We start from the raw sequence: 6,722 nt of genomic DNA, 5'->3' as shown, positions 1-6,722 counted from the left end.
AATACACATTAGCTTCCTCGTCTGTACATTTCTACAACAGCATGGATTTCTATACATATTTCTGATATACACTTATTTCTTAAATATAGAATCTTTTAAAAAAGATTTTATTTATTTGAGAGAGTGAGCAAGAGAGAGAGCATAGGAGCAGGGCCACAGGGAGAGGGAGAAGCAGACTCCCCAGCTGAGCAGAAAGCCCAGTGCAGGGCTGGATCTGAGGACCCTGGGATCATGAACCGAGCAGATGCTTAATGACTGAGCCATGCAGGCACCCCTAGAATCTATTTTTGAAAGATTTCTACATATATACAATTCATGAGAGAAAAATAATCCTTAAGATATAGTATAAGAATATTAGCTGAACTGCACATTATGTGAAATGGAAATATATAGGTGAAGCAATTTTAAATTACTGAAAATATATGTATTAATGCCAATTTTGATTATCTTATATACCAATTTGATTTAGATGTGTGTGTATATCATTTTTGACTGCTTGAAGTTAGCTGAGACATTACCAGTGTGCATTTCTGTGAATGGTTTTCTTCAATTAATACCAAGATAGATTTTCCATTGTTCCTTTCAACTGAATGTGTTGTTGGTGACATGTTTATACTTTAGTCCTGTTTGTTGCTTTACTAATGTAAATTCTAAAAGCAGTCATACTTACTGACAGAGTTTAGTAACTTATGTTTCTAGCTGATTAAGTGAACAATGGAGTAATTCTACGTGCAACCTTTTGGTTTCTCATAAGGAAATGAAGATTCAAGTGAAAACCCTGGGAATGGAGATTGGCTAGCCCTCAGTGCTCACTTCTGTAATTTTTATGGGTCATGATTTCAGTATCTTTATATGTCATAGAAATAGTTAAAAATTGGGGCGCCTGGGTGGCACAGCGGTTAAGCGTCTGCCTTTGACTCAGGGCGTGATCCTGGTGTTATGGGATCGAGCCCCACATCAGGCTCCTCCGCTGTGAGCCTGCTTCTTCCTCTCCCACTCCCCCTGCTTGTGTTCCCTCTCTCCCTGGCTGTCTCTATCTCTGTCGAATAAATTAAATCTTAAAAAAAAAAGAAATAGTTAAAAATTACTTTGGCAATTATTTTGAGTTCCATGATGTAAAAGACCAGAAATGTATTTTGTATTATTTTCTATACATAATGAGTTGAGACTAGAGCCTGAGCAGCTGGCTTGTTAAGGTTTCTAACATGGGTTTCAGGGCAATGTTCATATTTGTGGTCTTTCAAAGAATGGGAAAGGGTGATTAAAAGGAAACAGTATAGAAGTAGGATTGTGTTGGTTACATATTTATTAGACCCTTAGTACATAAATTAGGAACCAATAAATAATTGTTAAATTTATAAGTGAATTAATGAAGCTAGAGAGGCAATTGTGTGCCGGTCATTTGAGTTATGATGAGGCTTTTGAATTTTATCCTGACCGGATTAGAGAACCACTGAAGGGTTTTAAAGAGGAGATGATGGATGGACAAATTTTGGATCATAGAAAGATTATCTGATGGCAAAAGGATTAAATGGAGGCAATAAGACTAACTACATGGCTGATCTAGGCAGGAGATGTTGGTTTGTTAATAAGAATGGTTAGAGTGGGCTGCAATTCTGACCATATTAATTAGGCATTTGGCTGCAAGTAATATAAAATCCAGCTTACAGTGATAAATGTCTGGTTTATTTTTTTCACAAACAGATGCTTTGAAGTAGATGGTGGCTAGTGTTGGTTCAGGAACTCAGTGATGTAAGGACCAGTGCTTTTGTCATTCTTTGGGAAATCTCATACTTACTGCCTCTTGAGTAATAAAAAAAAAAGATGCAGGATAATGGCTGAAAGGAAGAAGTTTGTACTAGGTACATGTGTTCTGTTTTATCATGAAGAGAAAAGCTTTTCCAGAAACTTCTTCAGCAGACTTTCTTTTAAGTCTTTTAATCCAGAGGCAGATCCCATAGCCATCCGGGCTTCAAGAGAGATTGGGAAATCAGGGCAAAACATTATTATGATTGATTATCATGATTCATAACTGGGGTGCTATATAGTTGCTTCCCTAAAAAATCATGATTCTGTTAGCAAAGTGAAGGCGAGAATGGATACTTTCAAGAGAATCAACAGTATCTTCCGAAGTTAGCTATTTTGACTCGAGTGGCACCGTGAAATAGCTTTCTGTGGCTCTCTGTGCTTGGGTGTAATGTGCTGCTTCATCGGCTGACTCATTCATGATTGTTTATGATAGCCCTAGTCAGTGACTATGTAACCTGAAGGAGTGGGCAAATTCAATTAAAAAATAAAGCTTCTCAAGCAATTTAATTTTCCTTATCTTCTATTTTTATTTATAGCATCCACACAGACAACATGTACCCACCAAAGCATCTCTGTCTTTAGCCAGGCTGCTGTAGAGCTTTTTTGTTCCATGGTGATAAAATGTATGATTTTCATTCAATTAGAAGGAACTGAAATATAAATGTTAAAACTAGAATGCCAAATGACACCCTACCACTGACTTGGATTTACATTTTTTTTTATTATCCAGGTATTTTATGATTTTAAACTTTTTTCATTAAGGCAGTGGATTTTTCTTGTAGCAGTAGTTCCTCCATAGGAGTAAAATCATATGATGATGCAGCCTCGCACAATGCGCTTCAGTCCTTTGGCAGTTAACTGCCAAGAAAGGACATTAACTCCAGGGAGCCTTCATCAGGCTTGAAGCGCTTTGGCATCTGGCATGTTAATCAGGGATTTTTGTAAAGTCAGTGAAAACAAAGTATCTCCTATGTATTTTTAATTTGTTTAAGAAAATTGAATACCATGGACCTTAAGTGTTACCAATTTAGCAATTGAATAACAGTAATCAAGCTCTTTGTCTGTTGAATTGAAGGTACTTTTGTGTTTCTCTAAGATGCATAGAAAAGTTCTTACTTCTTGCTACTGTGCAATAAATACTACTTAATTTATATTAATGGAAAATTGAATGTCTTAAGCAGTTTTGTTGTGCAGTAATTTTTTGGATGGAAGGTACAAAATATGCACCTAAAATACATAATCAGAAAAAAGAAAAGCTCCACCTAAAATATATAATCAGAAAAAAGAAAAGCGAACTATCTTAGCCAGTAGAGTTAAATTTGTGCCACATTTCTACTATGTTTTCTATTTTCATATTTTATATTTATGTATCATATACTTTTACTGTTACATACTATAAATGAATACTAAGATACAAATAGTTATATCCTATTCCATAATGTTTTTACATGTTAAATTATAGGCTAAATGAAAATATCCTACTTGTCTGGAAAATGAACAGAACAATCGACAATGTAATTCTTAGATTCATTGAATTTTAGATTACAGAGATGTTTTGAGAGATCAACTTCTTAAACCAACTTATACTGAGATAAGGAAATAGAAAACCCAGGTCATTGAGTTGCCTGTTCAAGATCTCACAGCTCACTAGGGACAGTCAGTAGTATGATCACAGGCTACTAATATTCAGTGCTTTCTAATGATTCCAAATTCACTTTCCTAAGTATCTAGATAGAGTCATTGCTCAAACTAGGAAGTTTTTCAACTGTAACCTAACATCAGATTGATGAAATTGGTCTGTTAGGCATCAAAAGCCCCTTAGGTAGTTTCACTCTTTGAACCTCAGTTTGCAGAAGGATGAAATCTGTGGAAAGATGAGAAATAGATGACTGAAAATCATTAAGAGTTTTGCATTATTCATTCATTAATATAATAGATACATAGAGAGTATTTGTCAAGTGCCATGTACTATTTGAAGAACAGGGCTGTAATAGTATACAAGACAGATAAAATGCTTGTTCCATAAACCTGCTTCCTCACCTGTAAAATAGACTTAACACTATGCACAACAAATATTAGGTACTCAATAAATGCTATTTTCCTTTACTCCCATCATTCTTATGATTAGATCTACATTGAGGAATATAAATTCAGTGTCTGAAATGGGCCCGAATAAATCTCCCATCTAAGGAGTCTCTATCCAGTATCTAATTCTGTTAGAGGTACAGAATAAGTAATTACTAAAAGTTAGTAAGATAGAAATATCTTGATATTTTGTCCTCTAGATAGGGACATAATTGAGTCTTTACTAGGTTTTCTACCATTTTATGAGTAAGACCAGTAAATCCCATGGACACTAGCCCTTTGTCTATGTCTTTTGCCATTTCTCTGATGGTTGGAAGTAATGATGTATGGGACAAAATGTTGATGCATTAGGCATTCAGTAAGTCCACAGATGGTTCTGATAAAAGCATGGTGAGTAAGGAAAGCAAATTCAAAAGCAGAATGAGTGTTTATGTCCATGAGAATGTTTTACTGCCTTTTTCATGATGGAAGAGATCCAGTGTAGTAAACCAGCCTGCCATTGTCTAGCTGACTGATTTCGTTGAAGCTTGATAACATGCTGAGGGAGTGGAGTTAGTTATCACTTCTGAAAAACTGGATGACAGTGGTAGTAGACAGATCAGTTTTCCTGAAGACAGTCTCATGGCATTATGCCCATACATATTCTATGCCTATGTCACCATAGTCACCCGTCTTGTTTACAAGTCCACTGAGCAAGCACTAGGTTGCTGAGAGGAAGGCTCACCTACAGCCAGAGTAGATGAGCATATGCATCTGATTATTAATGGCCTACTTCACTCTGAGAGTATTTTGTTGAGTTTTCTTCCCCAATGTTCTTAGTCACAAGTCTTTAACCTTATTTCTTACAAGCCACTGATCACTAGCCAAGTATTCAGTAGCCACAGCCCAATAATTGGTACAGCTCCTTATCTTAGGCTATCTATCTTTGCAGGCAAAGTAGACAATGAGATATATGGCTAATATTTTGCTTGCTGAAAGGATTTCCTTTAGTCCCTAACCTTCAGAGTCTTTTAGAATCTGGTTAAAAAAGCCCACTTTTGAATTTGTTTCTCTATACTATTAGACTACTAGAATATTAGACTATTCCACTTAAGTCATATAGTTTTGATTATATTGACTTTAAGACAAATTTTAAGAACTAATATATACTTCCTCTCATTTTTCTTTAAAAATATTATTGCCAATCCTTGCATAGTTCTTTTTCTATGTGATTTTTTATGTTAATTTAGGAGGACCAGATAGTTTTATTGTATAGCTCATCAGTTAGTTAAGACTTATTTTAAGACTTCTAATAAAATTGAGTATGTATGTTGCCTGGTTTTGAAGGCCCTCCATAATATCAGGACCTCATTCAAACTATTTAGCTTTGCCTTAATAATCAGACTTTTCCCCTTAGCCAAAAAACAGCTATTTAAATGAATAACAGCAATAAAATATTGTGGACTTACTATGTGCTAGTTGCCAAGTTGTTGGCAGAGTTGGTGAAAAAATGCCCCCTTTCTTCTAGAAATTTGTGATATAGCAGAGGAAATTTGTTAATTCACAAATAGCAATGGCACAAGCTAGTCTTTAATAAATGCTCCATAGTAAAGATGTGAATGAAGTGAAAAGCCAGCGTGCCCAGCCTGTTTCTACCACTTTCCTAATGTTTACCCATTTTCAAAGCCCAGATCAAAATCATCATCTACGTGAGGTCTTTTCTCATGGCTATAATTCCTAGTGATCTCATTTATTCCACTATTCCTTATTAACTACGTTACTAACATATGTTGAATTTCCAGTTTGTGTTAGATATTGCAATAATGTACTTTAAAAATTTTTATTCCCCAAATTTTGCATAGGAGGATGTATTACTAGCATTCTCATTTTATTGATGAGGAAACAGAGGCTCGAATAATTTCCTTCTTCCAAAATCATGTAATTAATAAGTGGTAGAATTAGAATTTGATCTAGATTTGTTTGGCTTCAATGTTCAAACTTTTTCCAACATATTTCCTCTTCACTCAGATTAGCACTAATCTATATGCTATATTTTCTTAGCTTCTCTTGGAGCCATGTATATTATTTTATTTCCTCAATGCCCATTGCATTTATTCAGCATCATAAACAATTCTTCTACATATTTAACAAGTTTTGTGGTTCATCTCTCCCTTAAAAGAAAATCTCCCATTTTACCTTGAGAATTTCTCAGTTACAGATCCTATAGAGTCGTGAGTTTATAAAGCGATGCATAAACGTAGTTTAAAATGTAGTGAGAATCACATTTTGACCAGCTATACATGACACTTAACTTTATCTAAAATACTCATCTTCTTTACTGTGTATTTATTCAGTATGTATTAACTGCCAATTTTTCTGTCCCTCTGCTATACTGGGGTTATTGTGGTAAATAAGTGGGGGGCAGATGAGAGCACACAGTCAGGAAACCCACTCTAATTTTTAGTATTCCTGGAGAATGTGACACCTAAACTGAGATGTAATGGATGAGTAAGAGCATTTTAGACAAATGGAAAGAGTACATGTAGAAGCTCAGGATTAGAAAGAGCATGGACACCAGTCCTTTATCTGTAGTGTCATTTGCAAACATCTTCTCCCATTCCGTAGGCTGCCTCTTAGTTTTTTTGACTGTTTCATTGGCTGTGCAGAAGCTTTTTATCTTGATGAAGTCCCATATGTTCATTTTATCTTTTGTTTCTCTTGCCTTTGGAGATGCGTCATGAAAAAGGTTGCTTTGGCCGACGTCGTAGAGGTTGCTGTCTATGTTCTTCTCTAGAATTTTGATGGATTCCTGTCTCACATTGAGGTCTTTCATCCATTTGGAGTTTATT

This window comes from Ailuropoda melanoleuca, chromosome 15, assembly GCF_002007445.2.
Source record: "Ailuropoda melanoleuca isolate Jingjing chromosome 15, ASM200744v2, whole genome shotgun sequence".
NCBI classification, from domain to species: Eukaryota; Metazoa; Chordata; class Mammalia; order Carnivora; family Ursidae; genus Ailuropoda; species Ailuropoda melanoleuca.
The sequence above is the reverse complement of the archived record's forward strand: the minus strand, read 5'-3'. Positions refer to the sequence as shown.